This window comes from Zea mays, chromosome 4 (genome assembly GCF_902167145.1).
Source record: "Zea mays cultivar B73 chromosome 4, Zm-B73-REFERENCE-NAM-5.0, whole genome shotgun sequence".
NCBI classification, from domain to species: Eukaryota; Viridiplantae; Streptophyta; class Magnoliopsida; order Poales; family Poaceae; genus Zea; species Zea mays.
Window position 1 is genome coordinate 89,969,955 of NC_050099.1, and position 20,708 is coordinate 89,990,662.

General features: G+C 45.6%; 1 pseudogene across 2 annotated transcripts; it reads right to left on the minus strand.

The window, feature by feature from the left end:
* Positions 1–16,213: 16,213 nt before the first annotated feature.
* LOC100281472 (MATE efflux pseudogene) lies at positions 16,214–20,463 on the minus strand (annotated as a pseudogene). 2 transcript variants are annotated; one of them, NR_158675.1, is made up of 9 exons: positions 19,948–20,463; positions 17,983–18,524; positions 17,809–17,895; positions 17,657–17,713; positions 17,303–17,541; positions 17,032–17,150; positions 16,867–16,953; positions 16,637–16,764; positions 16,214–16,536 (listed from the first exon to the last, which is right to left on the minus strand). The product of NR_158675.1 is annotated as an MATE efflux pseudogene, transcript variant 2 (transcript). The 2 variants fall into 2 exon arrangements; NR_158151.1 differs by having other exon boundaries at positions 17,657–17,709; positions 19,782–20,300.
* Positions 20,464–20,708: the final 245 nt, after the last annotated feature.

Here is a 20,708-nt window from a genome sequence, read left to right on the forward strand (position 1 = left end):
CCCCTCCTTGCGGAAAGGCAACGAAGGGGCGTATGATAAAAGCTGAGTCAGTCCTTGACCGTCCTTTCGCTCTGTGCAGAGGCTCAGGGGCTGCTCTCGCAAACCCGGCTCCGGCCAAACCGTTGACAGCGTCAACATACCAGCCCGAGAACTCGGAACCTGACCATGCACCCGGGCTACGATCAGATCGCATGAGGGAACAACTAGACCGGCCGAGGCATCACGAACGGCATTAAGACCTCGGAGGAGTCAAACCACTCCTCCGAGGCCTCGGGGGCTACACCCGGCGGGTGCGCTCGCGCGCACCCACCGGAACAAAATGTAACCGAGAAAGGCCGGTCCCCTTGCAAAAAAGTGCGACAAAGCCTCCAAGCGAGTACCAACAATCTCTTTGAGGCTCGGGGGCTACTATCGGGGACCATAATTAGGGGTACCCCCAAGACTCCTAAACTCGGCTGGTAATCACCATCAGCACAAGCTGCAGAAGCCTGATGGGCGCAATTCAAGTCAAGGCTCCGTCCACTCAAGGGACACGATCTCGCCTCGCTCGAGCCCAGCCTCGAGTGGGAACAGTAGACCCAGGCGGATTCACGCCTCGCCCGAGGGCCTCCTCAAGAAACGGGCGCACCCACGACTCGCTCGAGGCCCGGCTCGAACAGGCTTCACAGTGAAGCAACCTTGGCCAGATCGTCTCGCCAACCGACCGTATCGCAGGAGCATTCAATGCAAGGATCGCCTGACACCTCATCCTGACAAGCGTTCCTCAGTCGGCAGGGCCGAAGTGACCGCAGTTACTTCACCCTTCCACTGACTGACCTGACAGGAAAACAGCGCCGCCTGCCCTGCTCCGACTGCTGTGCCACCCGACAGGGTGAGGCTGACAGCAGCCGAGTCCAGTCTCAGGCGCCATAGGAAGCTCCACCTCGCCCGACCCTGTGGCTTGGCCCCCGCCTCGGCCTCGGAAGGTGATCTCCGCCTCGCCCGACCCCAGGGCTCGGCCCCCCCTCAGCCTCGAAAGGTGATCTCCGCCTCGCCCGACCCCAGGGCTCGGCCTCAACCTCGACCTCGAAAGACGGTCTCCGCCTCGCCCGACCCGAGGGCTCGGCCTCAACCTCGACCTCGGAGGAGTCACCGCCTTGCCCAACCTTGGGTTCGGACCGACCACGCCATAGGGGGGTACATCATTACCCTACCCCTAGCTAGCTCAGGCTACGGGGAATAAGACCGGCGTCCCATCTGGCTCGCCCCAGTAAACAAGTAATGATGGCACCCCACGTGCTCCCATGATGACGGCGGTTCTCAGCCCCCTACGGAAGCAAGGAGACGTCAGCAAGGTCCCGACAGCCCCGACAGCTGTGCTTCTACACGGCTCAAGCGCTCCTCCGACGGCCACGACATCACATGCACAGGGCACTAGCACCTCTCCGATAGCCACGTCAGCATGTACATAGGGCTCTTGCTCCTCTCTGCCGGACACGTTAGCATATTGGTACACCCCCCTTTGTACACCTAGACCCTCTCTTTACATCTATAAAAGGAAGGTCCAGGGCCCTCGTACGAGAAGGTGGCCGCACGGGAGGACGGGCTGACGAACAGGCTCTCTCTCTCCCTCGCGGACGCTTGTAACCCCCTACTGCAAGCGCATCCACCCTGGGCGCAGGGCAACACGAAGTCGCGGTTTTCCCCTCTTTGTGTTCCGTCTCGCGCCGACCCATCTGGGCTGGGGCACACAGCGACAATTTACTCGTCGGTCCAGGGACCCCCCGAGGACGAAACGCCGACAATTATGTATGATAAGATCCTTTTGTTTAATTAGAACAAGGAGCGACCATGGGAGAAACAGTGCTACAACCAGGTTATTAAGACTTTGTCCTTGGCTAATTAATTAGGAAAGCTAGTATATGAGAATCTTACCTCTTACTAGAAAGGGCAAACAGGGACGAGTTGCACAAGTATGGTGACGAGGTTGGTCATGCTGTGATGGTTTTTCTGACTGTCGGATGATCTGTACCCCTATCTGAAACCGTAGCAAGTTTTTCTCATACTAGTGGATCTTTGTAAAGGTCTTGTAGTGGATACCTAGCCATTCATCTTGGATGTTTCTAGTGATGGCAATAGGGAATTCCCATCGGGGAATGCCTCCCCATTCACATTCCTGTGAACACTCACGAGGGAGATTTTCCTCCCATCCTCGTCCTCATCAGGGAATTTATCCCCGCGAGAAAACTGTCCCCGCTAGAATATGCAATATTTAGAGGCAAATTCAACTTGATTATATCAAATCCATATAAATTGAGCAAACTAGATTTAGAATTATAAGATACATGTACTTTAGACTTTAGTTTGCTATTTTATAACATGCATGTTCTAGCGGGGAATTCCATTAACTGAGTTTTCAGTATAAATTTAACATGTTAATGGACTAAATTAGATCAAGAGAAGCTCGTGGGGCGGGTATGAAGGTAATAGGGATGACGATGGTTCATCATCCTCATCTCCGTGAACCCGAGAGGGACTAAATTTTCACCGTTTAGATCCCCGTAGAGACTAAACTACCCCCATCCCGTCCCCAAATAGGGGAATTCCCCGTAGGAATTCAGAATTGGATCCCCATTACCATCTCTAGATGTTTCTAAGGGTCTAGCTAACCCAGGCTAGAAGGGAAACATGACTTGTGGGTAAAGATGTGGGACTTCTACAATGCGTAAAATTGATATATGAGTCATGCTCACGGTTACGAGCGACTCGGACCCTCACATGAGTAAATTATAGAATTAAATTAAACCGGACGTGCATTACATTGTGGGTATTTCGTTTATGATCATTTCTTTAATTAGGTTGGTAGCACTTATACATAGTAATTGGTAATATAATTTTGACTAAATTAAAAGCTAGTGCTGGGCCTCACACTATTTCTTAGTAAACCTTACCCTACACTTACTTCTATATACTTGATATAATTAATGCTAAGGTTAGGAACTAGTATCACCGAAGGAGGATTATTTCGATGAATTTGACGATGTGTAGATAGTCGTCTCCCACTCAACCATGTCTATGGAGAAGTTATATTCATCCGGTTTATTTTATTTAGTTATTTTTAAAGACATTTCATTATGTAAAAACATTGTGACATGGTTTTCTATAAAGAGTCGTCGTGAAACATGATCTGACACATGAGATGCATTTGGCTTTATCCTTAAATCCAAATGTGATATATAAAATGTGATTCATTTTCACTTTGCTTCAGTTTCTCCATATGATCATTTGAAGAGTCATGCCAAAAATGTACAAATATTAATTTTCTAAGATTTATTTTTTCCTTTAGCTAGCAAATAAACCCTGCTTTGCATGTAACCCAATGCGTGTTGGAATCGTACTTCGCGTCATCGCGTGGAATCGTACTCTCAATCATCGATGGATGTGAGTTATTCTAACTTCTATAAGACCATGTTCACCAGCATATGACCACACAAAACACTATTTTATATTGTAGATTGTACTACTCACGAAAATAAAATTTGAATATAGATATAAGGATAAGTAAATTGCCGAACATAATACAAGCACATGTCATGAATCTAGGCCACAAGGGCCATGAATTCGAATCATATACAATATACAGTGTGTGCTAGACAATTGAGTCATATACATGATACAAAGGTGTGAAGGGCAGTTTAGGCTACGTCCAGCGGCTATCCTACCCCTCGTCTATTTTATTCTCTATTTCAAATTTTACTCTATAAACAGTGTAATCTACAGTATAAATTCTCTATTTACATAATCCTCCGTAGACAGCTAGAAAGTTTAAAAGCAGGACAAAAAAGCAATTTGTGAAGTACTCCCTCTTTATAATTCGTTTGACTTTTTTACTCGAGATTTGACTGACTCGTATTATTCAAAAATTGTAATTGTGTATTTTATTTTTACTGTGAAACTGTTAAGCATTTAATATAGTTTGAGCATGCCTTTGAATTTTTTATTTTTTCGAAAAAATGAATAAGATAAGCCGATCAAATTTAATAAAAAAAGTCAAATGAATTATAAATTGTGATGGAGAGAGTGGAAGACAAGTTGAAAGGAATATTTCGCTCTTTAATAAATATAGATGTTCTATGGACCGAAACTATCTACATTTTTATAATAACAATAGTAGTAACGATAATGGTGGTGGTGCTCATGATGAAAATAATAAAGGGCGCGTTTGTTTGCCTTCCCTATAAGTGCAGTTATATATGTGCGTGCAAAAAACAACGTTTTTTTAGTTCACTGCATTTCAGAAGACAGACAAGCATGGAACTTAAAGCACCGCGAGCCACTAGTAGAAAAGAGCTCAAAGCCTGCGGCACGTTCAACTTTTCACTGGCGGTTTCCGTTATCAAACGTCAGTGAAAGAAACAGGTGGGCCCGGCTTTAAAAACCGCCAGTGGAAACCTATTTCCACTGGCGGTTATCTTAACACAACCGCCAGTGGAAATAGGATGTTTCCACTGGCGGTTGTGTAACACCAACCGCCAGTGAAAATTGATTTCCACTGGCGGTTATCTTAACTTAACCGCCAGTGGAAACATCCTATTTCCGCTGGCGGTTGTGTTAAGATAACCGCCAGTGGAAATAGGTTTCCACTGGCGGTTTTTAAAGCCAACCGCCAGTGAACTGTCTGTTATAAATACCCCTCTTCTTCCCCCGACAGTGAACTGTATGCTCGCAGCCAACTTCCATTGGAGGCGATTTTGGAGGTCCAGAATTCACAAAATACATGGGGAGAGGTTTTGATCTTCATTTTTTGGAAGAAGATTGCTAAGAAAGGTTGGTTTATGTTGCTAATGTCAATTTTTATTCATTTTTGCTCAATTTTAGCCACATTTTGGATCTAGGGTTTCACCATTTGAGAGAGAGTGTATCCTCTCTCAATTTTAGCCACATTTTAGTCACATTTTTGCTCTATTCCCTCAAATAAAGTTGTTTAATATGGTTAGATTTTGTCTATCCTCTCTCCTTTTTCATGTTTAGTTCTCAAATCAGTTTATCCCATGACATATTAAGTTGTTTAATGAATGGTTCATGTGTTGTGTGGAGAGAGAAGAAGATAGGTTTGGTAATTAAGATTGTTTTTATTAGTTGCTATGAAAGGTTGGTTTAATTATGTTTTAATTGCCAATTATTGTTCATCTTTGCTCAATTTTGGAACTAGGCCTTCACCATGTGTTAGAGAGAAGAGTATGGCTAGGAAAGTTTGGTTTTATGTTCCTCTTGCCAATTTTTGTTCATTTTCCTTAAATTTAGCCACATTTTGGATATAGGGTTTCACCCCTTCATCCTTCCCGACAAGAACTATAGCTCGCAGCCCAACTTCCATTAGAGGGCCAGATTTCACAAAATACAAGGGGGGGGGGGTTTATCTTTATTTTTTGGAAGAAGGTTGCTAAGAAAGGTTGGTTCTTGTGTGTTTATGTTACTTTTTTACAGGTGGTGATGGAGAGGACATCCTGGATGTATAACTTATCAAGGCTAGATCCATCATACATATCCGAGGTCCATAGGTTTATTGATGTCGCTACGAACCATGCTTGGAGAACAAAGACAAAACACATATATTGTCCATGCATGGACTGCAAAAATGCTGCTGTATTTAATGACACAGAACAAATCATATCTCATCTGGTATGCCGAGGATTTATGAAGGATTACACAATTTGGACAAAGCATGGAGAGGGTAGCTCTTCGCCTTATACGACTGGAAACCCTGAGAACATCGACGACAGATTTCAGTTCGTTCACGAGACACACCAACCTCTTCCATAGAGCGAACATGTAGTGCAAAATGTTACTGATCATGGTTACGCTGGAGGAAATGAACATGATAGACCTCATGTTCTGCCAAGTGTTATGGATGAGGAAGATGCAGAGTTGCTAGAGGCAATGTTGCGTCGTCATACAGATCAATCGATGTTCTTAATGAAAGGTATGGAGTCCCTGAAGAAGGCAGCAGAAGAGCCTTTGTACGACGAGTCTAAGGGTTGTACCAAAGAGTTCACGACGCTCCGGTCTGTGCTAAAGCTGTTGATGTTAAAAGCTAAATATGGTGTGTCTGATGCTGGCTTCGATGCGTTCTTGAGTATTATCGCAGACATGCTTCCAAAGGAGAACAATGTGCCTGCTAACACGTACTATGCAAAGAAACTAATCAGTCCGCTCACTATGGGTGTGGAGAAGATCCACGCGTGTAGAAATCACTGTATCCTTTATCGAGGTGATGATTATAAAGACTTGGAGAGCTGCCCAAAGTGTGGTGCAAGTAGGTACAAGACGAATAAAGACTATCGAGAGGAAGAGTGTGTTGCATCCGTGTCTAAAGGGAAGAAGCGAAAGAAAGCCCAAAAAAAGACTTCAAAATTCACGAGCAAAGAAAAAGAAGTAGACTATTATGCGCTCAAAAAGATTCCTGCTTTGGTGATGTGGTACCTCCCCGTCGTCGATCGATTGAGGTGTTTGTTCGCTAATCCTGAGGATGCCAGACTTATGAGCTGGCATGCTTCTGATGAGCACAAAAACGATGGGAAGCTTCGACATCCAGCCGATGGGAAGCAGTGGCAAGATTTCAATGACAACCACCGAGACTTTGCCGATGAACCGAGAAATGTTAGGTTCGCACTGAGTACTGATGGAATGAACCCATTTGCTGAGAGGAGCAGCAAGCATAGCACATGGCCGGTGATCCTCACCATATACAACCTTCCTCCATGGTTGATGCAGAAACGGAAGTACATTTTGCTAACCATCCTTATTTCTGGACCTACACAACCTGGAGTTGACATGGATGTATTTTTGGAGCCCTTAATGGAGGATATGAAAATATTGTGGGAAACGGGTGTTCAAATGTTGGATGAGTATCGTAAAGGTTCATTCACGCTGAGAGCAATTCTTTTTGTTACGATCAACGATTACCCTGCTCTCTTCACATTATCAGGCCAGTTTAAGGGAAAGGTTGGTTGCACAGTATGCATTTATGGAACTGCTTACGTATCCCTTGCTGCATCTAGGAAGATAGTTTACATGAGGCACAGACGATTTTTATTGGAAGGACACAGGTACCGCATGCGAAAGATGGATAAGTACTTCGACAATAATGGTGAACTACATTCTACTGCTCCATCGGGTAACAATAGAGGTCATAGAGTTTTTGAAATAGTCAGGAATATCAAGTTTGTTTTCGGGAAGAAGACAAAAGACGGAAAAACAAGGAAGGATGCCAAACCAGCTTCGGGGGCTATATTCAAGAAGAAGTCTATTTTCTTCGAGTACTTGCCTTACTGGAAAGAGTTAGATGTGCGGCATGCGATCGATGGTATGCACGTTCAGAAGAACGTGTTTGAAAGCATAATGGGCACCTTGCTAGACATAAAGGGCAAAACAAAAGAAGGGCTCAATTCACGCATGGACTTGGTAGATTTAGGCATAAAAAAGGAACTACATCCCGTTCTTCAAGAAAATGGGAAGTACCATCTCCCAGCAGCAAGCTACAATCTCAATGTAGATGAGAAACATGCGATGTGTGTTTGGCTCAAGAATTTGAAAGTCCCATCCGGATTCTGCTCTAGCATACGGAGTATTGTGTCAATGAAAGACCTGACAATCACCAACTACAACTCACATGATTGCCATGTCATGATGACTACATTCCTACCTATTGCCATCAGGGCTATAAATCCTTTGTTTTTAAAGATGGCAATCACACGGTTGTGCTACTTTTTCAACAGGATTTCACAAAAGGTAATTGGCCGTGATGAGTTGGCATCTCTTCAGGAATTCGCAGTGGAGACAATATCACAGTTTGAGATGTGTTTCCCTCCATCGTTCTTTGATATTATGGTGCACCTTGTGGTACACTTGGTGCCACAAATAGAGGCATTGGGTCCTATGTACTTGCATGAAATGTGGACGTATGAGCGTTTCATGTCAATACTGAATGGCTATGTATCAACCCGTGCTCGTCCCGAGGCATCCATGATAGAGGGGTACTGTACCGAAGAGGCCATTGAGTCCGGAGGTCCATTCTGCAATAGTATCCTAAAAGACCAGGTTGCAATAGGTCTGCCTCCGTCACGACACGAGGGTAGACTGTATGGAAGCGGGAGGATGGGACGGAAATCTTTCATCCCACCGGATTACGATATAGTACTTGAGGCACATCAGAGCATCCTACATCAGCTAACGATAATGGAGCCATTTATCCAACAACACATCAATGAGCTTCGCGAGCAAAATCCTGGGCATACGGATGATTGGGTAATGAAGCAACATAAGCAGCGGTTCAACACATGGCTAATGGTGAAGGACATTCCACGTGGAGAAACAATAGAAGAACAAACCATCAAGGGCTTGGCATCTGGACCATCATGCCAGGTCACAACATGGCAAACCTATGACATTAGTGGATTCACATTTTGTACCAAGTCCAAGGACAAAAAGAGCATGTCACAAAACAGTGGTGTTCGATGCGAGGCCATAGATGATGAAACTGGTGAGATTATTACATATTTTGGCTTTATTGAGGACATATGGGAACTAGACTATGGTACATTTCAGATCTCGGTTTTCCGATGTCAATGCGTTGAAGACAAACATGTCACGGTAGACAACTATGGGGTCAGAGTTCTTGATCTAAGTAAGGTAGGTTACAAAGATGACCCATGGATCCTTGCTAATCGTGATGCACAGGTCTTCTATGCTGAACAGATCATTTCTAACAATGAGAAGAAAAGCACCGACAAACCGAAGCATGTAGTTTTTCCTAGAAAACAACAAGCTATAGGAGTTGATGGTGTATCTGATTTAGAGGATTTTAACCAGTTCAACGACATGTCTCTTTTCATAGACCATCCAACCAAGATAAGGAACGTTGAGCGAAGCATCCCACGCAATTCGTTGCCCTGGGTACGCCACGATGGACAAGGCAGAACAATAGCTTCCTAGATTATATACTTGTCATGTAATTGATTATTGTTAGGACTTGTCATGTAATTGATTATTGTTAGCGACAAACCAAAGCATGTAATTGTCTTCATTCAATTTTCGTGGCTACCATTTACAATTTTACATGACTTTCTATTGACTTTATAGAGAGGAGTGAGGTAAATGGAGAGAGAGGAGAGGGAGAGAGAGAGGAGAGAGAGGAGAGGGAGAGGAGAGAGAGGATGGAGAGGGGAGAGAGAGTGGAGAGGAGAGAGAGGATGGAAAGAGAGGAGAGGATGGAGAGAGAGGAGAGAGAGAGGGGATGGAGAGAGAGGATGGAGAGGGAGAGGGGAGAGAGAGTGGAGAGGAGAGAGAGGATGGAGAGTGAGAGGGGAGAGAGAGTGGAGAGGAGAGAGAGGATGGAAAGAGAGGAGAGGATGGAGAGAGAGGAGAGAGAGAGGGGATGGAGAGAGAGGATGGAGAGGGAGAGGGGAGAGAGAGTGGAGAGGAGAGAGAGGATGGAGAGGGAGAGGGGAGAGAGAGTGGATAGGAGAGAGAGGATGGAGAGGGAGAGGGGAGAGAGAGTGGAGAGGAGAGAGAGGATGGAAAGTGAAGTAAAACAATATATAAAAAACTATATATAAAAGTATACTTAATATAATATATAAAAAGTGAAGTAAAACAATATATAAAAAACTATGTCAAATAATAATAAAAAACAATTCTACTGGCGGTTGACAACGAGAACCGCCAGTAGAAATGGCTTCCACAGACTGTAGAAGCCATTTCTACTGGCGGTTCTCTATGACAACCGCCAGTAGAAATAGTTTCTACTGGCGGTTCTCGTTGTCAACCGCCAGTAGAAATGGCTTCTACAGTCTGTGGAAGCCATTTCTACTGGCGGTTCTCGTTGTCAACCGCCAGTAGAAATGGCGCCTATATAAAGGGTGGCGCGCGGGAGCCGAAAAATTTTACAAGTCCCTGGCGCCAGTTCACTTCAAGACGCCGTCAGGCTGCTGGATTTCGACCCTGAGGGTTTCGCCGGCGATCGTCCCCGCGCCCGTCCCCACGCCGCCATTCCCGCCCCGCGCCCCCGCACCGCCGTCAGGTGTTTTTCTCTTTCCCCTCTTCTGCTCGCCGCCGCCGTCTACCGCGCCGGCAGCTGCCGCCGCCGCGTTTAGTAAACCCTAGGGCACGCGCCGCCGCTGAGAGGGAGGAAGAGAGAGGAAGGAGAGGGAGAGGGAAGAGAGAGGAGGGAGAGGGAGAGGGAAGAGAGAGGAGGGCACGCGCCGCCGCCGCCGAGAGGGAGGAAGAGAGAGGAAGGAGAGGGAGAGGGAAGAGAGAGGAGGGAGAGGGAGAGAGATAGAGGGAGGGAGAGGAGGGTGAGAGAGAGAGAGGAGGGAGAGGAGAGAGATAGAGAGAGGGAGAGAGATAGAGGGAGAGGAGAGAGATAGAGGGAGGGAGAGGAGGGTGAGAGAGAGAGAGGAGGGAGAGGAGAGAGATAGAGGGAGAGGAGAGAGATAGAGGGAGGGAGAGGAGGGTGAGAGAGAGAGAGGAGGGAGAGGAGAGAGATAGAGAGAGGGAGAGGGAGAGAGATAGAGAGAGGAGGGAGAGGGAGAGAGAGGAGAGGAGATGAGAGTATTCATACAATACTTATTTTTATTCATATGTGTGTTCATATGTGTTCAAATGTATGTGTTCAATATATATATGTGTGTTCATATGTGTTCAAATGTATGTGTTCAATATATATATGTGTGTTCATATGTGTTCAAATGTATGTGTTTAATATATATATATATGTGTGTTCATCTAGTTGAATATATACATAAAAATCAAGAGCTAAACTCGATAAAAATCATCAGGTTGAATATATACATTGTAATTTTATCCGTCACAACTCGATAATATACGTATCCGATCCGATCCGAATTCGATCTGAACTCGATAATTTCCGTACGACTCTCCCTCTCTCCCTCTCTATACATCCTATGCGACTCTCCCTCTCTCCCTCTCCTCGTCCTATACGACTCTCCCTCTCTCCCTCTCTATACGTAACTCGATAATATCCATACGATTCTCCCTCTCTCCCTCTCTATACGTCCTATGCGACTCTCCCTCTGTCCCTCTCTCCCCGTCCTATACGACTCTCCCTCTCTCCCTCTCTATACGTAACTCGATAATATACGTAACTCGATAATATCCGTAACACAATACTATACGACTATACGATACTATATGGTTAGGGTTTAGGGTTAGGGTTAGGGTTAGGGTTATGGTTAAGGGTTAGGGTTAGGGTTAGGGTTAAGGGTTATAGTTAGGGTTAGGGTTAGGGTTAGGGTTTTGGGTTAGGGTTAAGGGTTTAGGGTATTTGTTAATATGAATTTAATTATTGCTTACGTTAATATGTGTTAATATGTATTTAATTATTGCTTATGTATTTGTATATATATAGCTCAATGAGTTCTCCGATCAAGGACCAAGGATTAGTGCCCGAGCACATGGACAAGAGTGTTGCTCAAGAACAATCCAGCAGTGAAGGATATGAAACGCCTAGCGACCCTTTTCCTACCACTAGCATAGATAGGGCCGCTCTCCGTGAGTTGCAACGTGACCCTACTTATGATCCACGAGAAGCTGAGGTAAAAGTACGCATCTTTAGCTTCGTATGTGTACCCTACTGATTTCACATGCATGATCTCTTGTGCATTTTATTACATGAATAGGAGGTCGTGTCTGAATTTTGTGCGATACTCGAAGAAGCCGTGGCACGATACGAAGACGTACCGGAGCCGACCCAAGACGCACCGGAACAGACCAAGACAACAACCGAGACGTCAAGGAAAAGGAAGCAGAGCGATCGAAAAAGAGGTGACAGGGGGCTGAACAAGTTTCCCGACAAAACATACAAAATCTCAGACGTGAGCCCGAAAGGTCAGCCCCTAGCTCCAGAAGAGGCACTACCTAAGTTCCGGAATGCACTTGGGTTTTTAGTTAGAGATAATCTTGACATAACAATACGACAGTGGAGAGATGTGTCAGATGATGTCAAGAATCAAATATGGAATAAGCTATTAATGAGGTTCGTTCTGCCTCGGGGTTCAGAAGAACTCGTGAAGGAATACACGATGAAGCAGCTTGCAATCAATTTCCGAAACTGGAGGTCTGAGATGAACACAAAGTTTGCAAAGAAAGGTCTGGACCCGACCAAAAAATATAAAATCTCAGCAGGTCAGTGGGCAGTATTTCTAGAGCAGAGGAGCAGCCCTGATTTCATATCTCTAAGTGAGGCAAATTCGGAACTATCAAAGAAGAACAAGTACCGCCACCACCTAGGCACAAGTTGTTACAAGCGTCAGGTTCCTAAATGGACACAAGAAGACGCCGAGAAGAAGGCCGCAGGGTTGCCGACGCTGTCCGAGCAACTTGGTGAAAGGGCGGCAAATTGGCTCTGTGCTAGAAAACCAAGGGAAACCGAGACCGGTGTATCTTTTGATGATCCCATTGTCGAAGAAGCGGCAAAAAACATATATACAATGGCAGCTAAGCAGAGCCAAGGAACTTTTAAGCCACAAAGGGAAAGAGACATCCTAACGGCTGGTCTCGGTAACCCTGAGCATCCTGGTCGTGTACGAGGAATCTCGTCTAAGGAAGGATGGAAGGAAGGATTCGGACCACAGTGGGAAGGTCTGTACAAGAAACGTGATCGATACAAGGAAGAGATGGCGGATTATTTTAAGGAGGAGGCCAAGAAAGAGTTCAAAGCCATGATGTCTCAAATGCTATCGAATCCTCCTCCAGAATTGATGCAACAGTTGGCGAGTGCGATGTCTGTTCAACAGATGACCACTCCACAGATACAAATAATTCCAGCAGCTCAACCGCCGGCTTCCACAGATTGTACGACATTACCAAGCTCTGTTGCTTCAACGAGAAATAAGGACCGTTATCCAGTTGATGACATCACAAGGCCTGTGGCGTGCACACTGGTTATAAGATATGGTATTAACAATAAACGTACAAAGAAAGTAGCCACAGGCCTTGCGATCCTAGGACGCAAGTTCCATGGAAACGATATTCCAGATGATTATTGCAAAGTAGAAGTGACGACGGTCGTCCAAGGATCCGAGGACGACATGCTAGACATCCCTGGGCCCGAAGGTATCGAGAAACTTGGACAAGCTATCAAGAATTTTATCCTTTGGCCTCGAAGGGATGTCGAATTGCTTGATTGGTCGAATTCGTCGCAGGCGTCGCAGGCCCAACCGTCTCCGCCTTCTCAAATTGCTGTTCCTATTGTACATCCATCATCACCTCCTCAAACTTCACATGCTGCTCCTCATCCTTTTTCTGACCCACCGTCTCCGCCACAAGCATCACCATTCAGGGCTCCACCACCTTCTCCTCCCCATCCTCTTGGTGACCCACTGTCTACGCCACCATCAAGGGATCCACCTTCTCCACAACCATCAAAGGATCCAAGGCCATCAAAGAAATCTAAACTTCCTATACCAAAATTGGTGTCCCCGTATCAGAAAAAGAAGAGTAAAGCTACTACTGCTGGCACAGCTCAGTTTTTGAAAGGGATTGGACGGAGCCTCACGTCACAAACTGTTGATTTGGCCAAGCACGAGGAGTCTGCAAAAAAGGCTGAGGCAATGGCCGCAAAGATAAAGAAGCCAACTAAGGCAGATTACAAAAACGTGCCTAAAAAATATGTGCCGGGCAGACCTCTGCTACCTCTTGATAAACTAAGAAAGGTCCCGGCTGGTGTTAAAAGGTTGCATGACTGGTACATGCGGGCATCATCGGTTGGCATCGACACCATCAGTGTGCATATACCAGACCATGCTTTTATTGGTTCGGACCAAAAGGCCGTTGTTACATTCGAGGACATGTGGTTAATGATGAACCTTCAGAGACTCGACGTGCAACTTGTAACGATGTTTGCATTGTAAGTGTCGCTCATACTTCCACATATGTGTGTTATTATTAGTGAGCTGTATAAAATTTCAATATCTGACATGCACGTGTGACTTGCAGAATGCAACATGATCAACAGGAGATTCTTTACGGTACCAAGCCCAATGCTAGTGCTAGTAAAAGGGTTGGGTATCTCAACCCAATACTTATATCCGAGGAAAGCCACACTTTTAGAATTGGGAAAGACAACGATGAAATACGGGGAAAGACGGACGAAGAAGTTGAGAAGCGTATAAAGGATATGAAGAAGGATTTTGAAGCTCGATACGCCACCTACATAGGACATGCAATGCTTCAATTTCAAGACAGGGAAGCCATAATGGCCCCGTACAACTTTAAGTAAGTGTGATTTTGCATAAATAAAATTAATAATTTCAATACACATGCATCACAAATTTGATTCGTACAGGGACCACTGGATATGCTTCCTCATTTATCCTAAGGTTGGAAAGGTGCTGGTGCTCGACTCCTTGAACTTCGACCCTTCGACATATGCAGAATTCCTCAGCATCTTAGAGCTGTAAGCCTTTTCTATGCATGCATACTTTTATCGATTAAAATTTGAGAATAACATGGTGATTCTATTTGAGATCACAGAGCTTTTAGATTCTATAAGATGAGAGGTGGAAAGTACGACCTGTCGAAACAACGCGTGCCACTAGACATCCATCATCACTGGCCGGTAAGTATGTGATTTTATGAATACATATCATACACAATGTTGCAACTAAATAACCAATCTCCCGTTATGTAGTGCCACAAGCAACCACAAGGATCGGTCCTATGTGGATTCTATGCGTGCGAGTTCATGAGTGAACGGACGATACATCACGAACCCTGACAAGGTATTATTAGTAATAGTCAAGTATGTATTTATGTCATTAAAGATGCAAATGTGTTATTATTGAGTATAAATAGATGATGTTTATAAAATTCCTTTACAGCAATTTCAACGAGGAAACCCGGAGAACTTGACCGAAGCTGCATTGTATGGCATAGTCGAGGACCTCTGCACATTCATATTGAAAGAGGTCATTCCCGCAGAAGGAAAATATCACGATGGTTCCGGAACATTAGCTTTGCCAGAGTTTAGAATACTAACAGAAATTAGTAGATTATCTCTTAGCCGAGATAGTTATTAGAGCTTAGGTGAAAACTTATGATGTATAGAATGCATGAAGCATATATGGTTGTAAACAGAATACTTTGATGTATATAAATGTATGATAGAATTTAATATCAATATAGATCTATAAATATATATATGTTTGTGTGTGTGTAAATAAATATATATATAATTCAGTATTGTTTGAAATTTTGAAAAAAGGCGGGAAAACTTCCACTGGCGGCTAAATAAAGAAAACCGCCAGTGAAAAGTGCATTTCCACTGGCGGTTTGCTTTATAAAACCGCCAGTGAAAATGCACTTTTCACTGGCGATTTTCTTTATTCAGCCGCCAGTGGAAATGCACTTTTCAGTGGCGATTTCCTTAAGAAAACCGCCAGTGAAAATGCACTTTTCACTGGCGGTTTCCTTAAGAAAACCGCCAGTGAAAATGCACTTTTCACTGGCGGTTCCAAAATAACCGCCAGTGGAAATGCTGATTTCCACTGGCCCCTAGCACTGGCGGTACTGAAAAACGCCAGTGTAAATAGGTTTAGAACCGCCACTATAGAACTTCTGTGTACTAGTGAGCCAGGCTCGATGGGAATGCCTCGTGCGGCGCACGCCAGTGGCCACGCTCTGCTGAGCCAGGTGTTTAGTCATACACGCAAATCGAGATACTATTTTTGTTTATTTTTTTATATCTTCTAATTAAAAGATTTAATCATCGAATCGATTTTATATCTTTGTTCTTGACATTTTAGCGAATGAAAATAGACCACACATGCTATATATATTTCAATAAAAAAAGTACGTGATTAAGATTAGCATATAAATAGTGTTTATTAATATGTAATTAGTGTATATTAAATAATTTTAACATATATTTGGTATCTACTAATAAATTCTTCATTTATTTAACAATTTTTAACTCATCCAAAATAGTATTCATGTAAGCAATCAATCAACAACTCTTGTGAACGAGGCTAGACACATACGGACAAACAAACACTTATGCTGCATGTACTCAATCAGGTTAGTTGTAGCCTGGCTGAGCTAGAGCAAGCCAGACACGCCTAGGAAGCAAACCAAACACGCCTAACAATTACGACGATGACAAGAAAAAAGGCGATGAATGACCTGTTACATATTAGCTATAGTAGAACAATATTTTGACACCGAAACTGTACTTTAAAATTATCCTTACGACAACCAAATATTTTGTGTCGTATGTACTCAATTAGGACAAGTGTAGCCTTGTTGACCTAGTGAGAGCCAGGCATGCCTATAGTGGAACAATACGATGATGAGAAGAAAAAAAAACGATGAATGTCCTGTCCCATATTAGCTATAGTGGAACAATATTTTGACACGCGCGGTACGCAATTCCACTATGGGAGCTTTCCGTACACCATCGTCAGAAACCTGGGGCTTCATTTTACTGTAGCAAGCTGCAGGGAACGGCGTCTGAAGGCCGGAATATGCATAGCGCTGTATCTGCACATACATAGTGACATTGTTTCCTTAGTCGTGTTGCGCTTTTGATTCATTTTTACAGATAAGTAACTCCTAAGCATGATGCGTATTTTATTTTTACCAGAAGTTATCTTAGCTTCAGGGGTTCCGTTCCCCTGTGTGCCTGGCTAACAAACAAAGCGCAGCAGTGGAGTGGGTTTATTTCGACTCGTCGGCCCACTTCTTCATTCTCATACTAGCTAACTTCGCCTGCAAATAAATAATCATTTGCAGGGCAACAAACAAATCGATCGATGCAGCAGAAGAAACTGAAATATACGTAGAAATACTAGAAGATGAGATCCACCGTACCTCTTCGTGCCAATCACATTTGGCAGTGAGGTATGCCAGTATGAGCGTTTGAACGGCGGTCCCTCCAATCATCCCGGACCAGATTCCCTGAGAAAGCAGTCATATATAAGCTGTGTCTAGATCATCGTCAGCCCAAATAAACCCCAAATTTGGCAGCATCATTACCCCTACTCCCAAGTGCAGCGGCCAACCGAGTATGATACCCAAGGGAACTCCGATGAGGTAGTAGCTGCCGACGTTGACGTAGGCGACCAGTGCTTGCCATCCTGAACCAACGGCCACCCCTGCAGAAGCAACAGAGCCCGGCCGGCCGGGTTAGCTAGCATTGCTCATGCATGCTGAATGAGCTAGCTGAATTGGCCGATCAAAAGGAACAAGACAATGCTAGCTGAGGGCAACAAGCTAGGACGCTCGGACGGGTCGTTCAGCGGCTTGCCTGAGAGGACGGGCTGCACACTGTTGAGCAGGATGGTGAATGCGAGCAGCACGGACAGGTGGTGCACGGCGTCGAGCACGACCGCGCTGGACGTGAAGAGAAGCGCGATCTTGTCGTCGAAGTAGAGGATGAGGCACCAGAAGACGAGGCCGATCACCACGGACGTCGTGATGGACACCACGATGGCGAAGCGCGCACCTTTGCCGCTCCCTGCGCCGAGCTCATTTGCGACTCGCACCCTGCCATGCCATGCATCACACCGATTCATGTTTCCGTTCCATTTTTTTTAAGAGAGAGAGAGAGAGAGAGAGAGAGAGAGAGAGATGCCGATGCCGATCCTGTACATATACGTACCCGGTTGCTGCTAAGAAGCCGAACGGGATCATCATCTCCCATCCGTTGATCGTCTGACTGCATTTTATTTGCCAATAAGCACCACCGTACGTGCAGTTACCATATCTATATGAAGGGTTCCTCAACAACAACAACAACAACAAAAAGGTTACCATATGGAGAGTGCATCCACAGCGATTTCAGCGTTGTCCAGGTACCCTGTCAGCAACACCAACACTCGGTAGTACCAGTTCTCCAAGCTGCAAGCAGGTGAGCAAATCATGAAGCTAGAGAAACTAATTAAGCTACGAAATGGACGGCGGCGACGACGACAATGCAACACGAACCAGAGCATCACTCCGGAGGCCGAGGAGAGCTTGATGAACTCCCAGAAGTCGGCGAACGCCTCCATGGTGAACCCCTTCCACGACAGCGGGCACCAGCCGCCGACGACGTAGACGTACTGGCCCAGCACGACCAACCACCACGCCATGTCCGCAGAGGCGACGGCCCCGACGATGCCGAAGTCGAGGAGACGCACTAGCACGTAGGTGGCGACGACGTGGATGGCGAGCGCGACGGCCGCGGTGATCGCGGTCACCCAGTTCTTCAGCTGGCTCTGCAGGAACCGCGTGAGCGGGAGCAGCATCGCCATGGCGAAGTGCTGCGGGAGCAGCCACACGCTCATCTGCCCCGCCAACCGCGACAGCTCCGGGGACTGCCCGATCAGCAGCAGCAGGTCCTCCATGAAGATGTACGTCGGCGTCAGCGCGGCGGCGAAGATGAGGAGCACGATCCAGGAGCGCTGCAGGTACACCCCCAGCATGTGGTGCTTCTTGGCGCCGAACGCCTGCCCGCACAGCGTCTCCAGCGCGCTCGCCATTCCCAGCTAGGTACATCATCAAGTTAATTAAACTGTTTTTTTTACCATGGCTGATTGCGCACGTGCTTCCATTTTTACTGCGCTTGCAGCATTATTAATTAGTAACTGCGAGTAGCCAAATGTTGTACAACTACTACAAATATATGTCGTGAGCCATGACGAAACGGTAGGGTAATAATTGAAAGACGGCGACATTTTGTTTGTATGGCTTGTGCGAGCTGAGAGGACGTAGCCGGTGAGCTTAGATTTGTGCTTGTGTCCAACTATCCACATGTATGCATCGGGAGCTGCCAAAGTAGTAGTAAAAAGTAGCTAGACAAGCAGATATGGACTACGGTACGAACAAAAACTGCAGGCGGCTACAACGATGGGCCGAGAGACCCGAGAGCGTCATCAGCTGCAGACCAGTACCCATGTATGCATCCAACTAGATCACGGTTCTCCTGACGTACGGCTCATTTGATTGGCTGTGTTACTCCGTATTTGGCATGATCTGGAGCTAGCAGCCATGCGTCCGGATAGATTGGACTCGATTGGTTCCTGAACTTGCATTTCTTTACTTGGCTGTCTATCGTCGGCAGCAACTATCCACATAAAAAGGAACTAGACATCCAATCTCAGCAGCATATATGGGCCTTTTTCGTGAAATAAGGGAGACAAGGAGAGATTAATAACCGGCCAGTGAGACTGCGAAAGCGACAGTCAGCAAGCTATTAATTAATAATCCTCGTGTTTCTTCATTCAAAATGTTGGACAGCTAGAGCCTGGAGGAAGCCAAATTAATGCGCGGCTATCTTGTTGGTTACATAAACCCAGAATTCAACCTACCGTCGCATCACATCTGCAGGGATCGTCATAAATCAGAGCTCATATGGCCCATGGATCGGACACGACTCAAGTTATATGATTTTTATCAAGTGTTATTACCATGTAGGAGTATATAATACTTGATCCGTCGTTTAAGAACATGAATCATCGTTTTACCTTTCCAAAGACAGTTGTAGCTTTATCTCAAGTGAAACTGTTGGTCTAATTTTCATCAAGTTTTATTGAAAAAAAATCACTAACATCTACAGTATCAAGTGAGTGCAGTGTCAAATATATTAATTTTATGCTCAATCTAATGAAATCCAGTTTGTTGATGCTGTAGATTTTTATTGTATTTTCTACAAAAACTGGGACATAATTAAGAAACGAAATCTGACTTGGAATAAAAGATAGAACTGGCATAGGATTAGAAATGGAAGGATGTCGTGTACTGACATCTCGTAAAATGCATCCAGTAGATGGCCAGATGGTTGACCGTATCATTTTCTAGTTCACAGATTGTAGTGTAGGGGTAACAGGCGTTGCTTCATGTGCCCCCACAGCTCCACAAACAGAAATGAGTTAGCATAGGATATGCAAAAGGTAACAACGGCAAGATTACCAGGAAACCGAAGTTGAAGCCCCCGACGACGGTGGCAGCAATGGAGAAGGCGGCGAGCTCGAGGTCGCCGAGGTGGCCGATGAAGGACTGCGTGACGACGTTGACCCCGTACAGCGCGATCCGTTGGAAGATGGCCGGGCCCACGATGTGCCATAGCTTCTTCGACTCCACCCACCACTCCAGCGCCGCCCGCCTCGCGCGCCCCTTGATGGCCCCCGTTTCGCCGAGCGGGAGCGGCTGCAGCAGCGGCGCCAGCGCCTGATCCTCCATGGCAGGATGGCGCAGCGACACGCGCTAGCTTAATAAGCTTCCTATCTACGGCGCGTGCGCCTACGACGGCAGGGTGGCTCTGGTTGGTGTGGGATTTGCGATTATTGCCTGATCCTCCGCTGTATATAGAGATGGCCAAACGGCGGAGGCACGACGCCTGCGTGAGCCCGTTTCTAGGCGACGCTGGTGTTATTAGCTCGTGGACAAATATATCATGGCGTGTTGCTGATGATGCAGTAGAATAAAGTGTGTGATGCACGTTGGGCGGCAGTGGCCCAGATACAGTGGTGCTAGGGGTAGCTAGGCTACGAAAATCGAACAGCGTCTCCAGTAAAAAGTAGTAGTAAAAAGTAGCTAGACAAGCAGATATGGACTACGGTACGAACAAACACTGCAGCCGGCTACAACGAAAATAAGGTGGTGCTAGTGCTAGGTGTAGCTAGGCTACGAAAATCCAACAGAAGATTCAGCTGATAGGGACGCAGTTACCT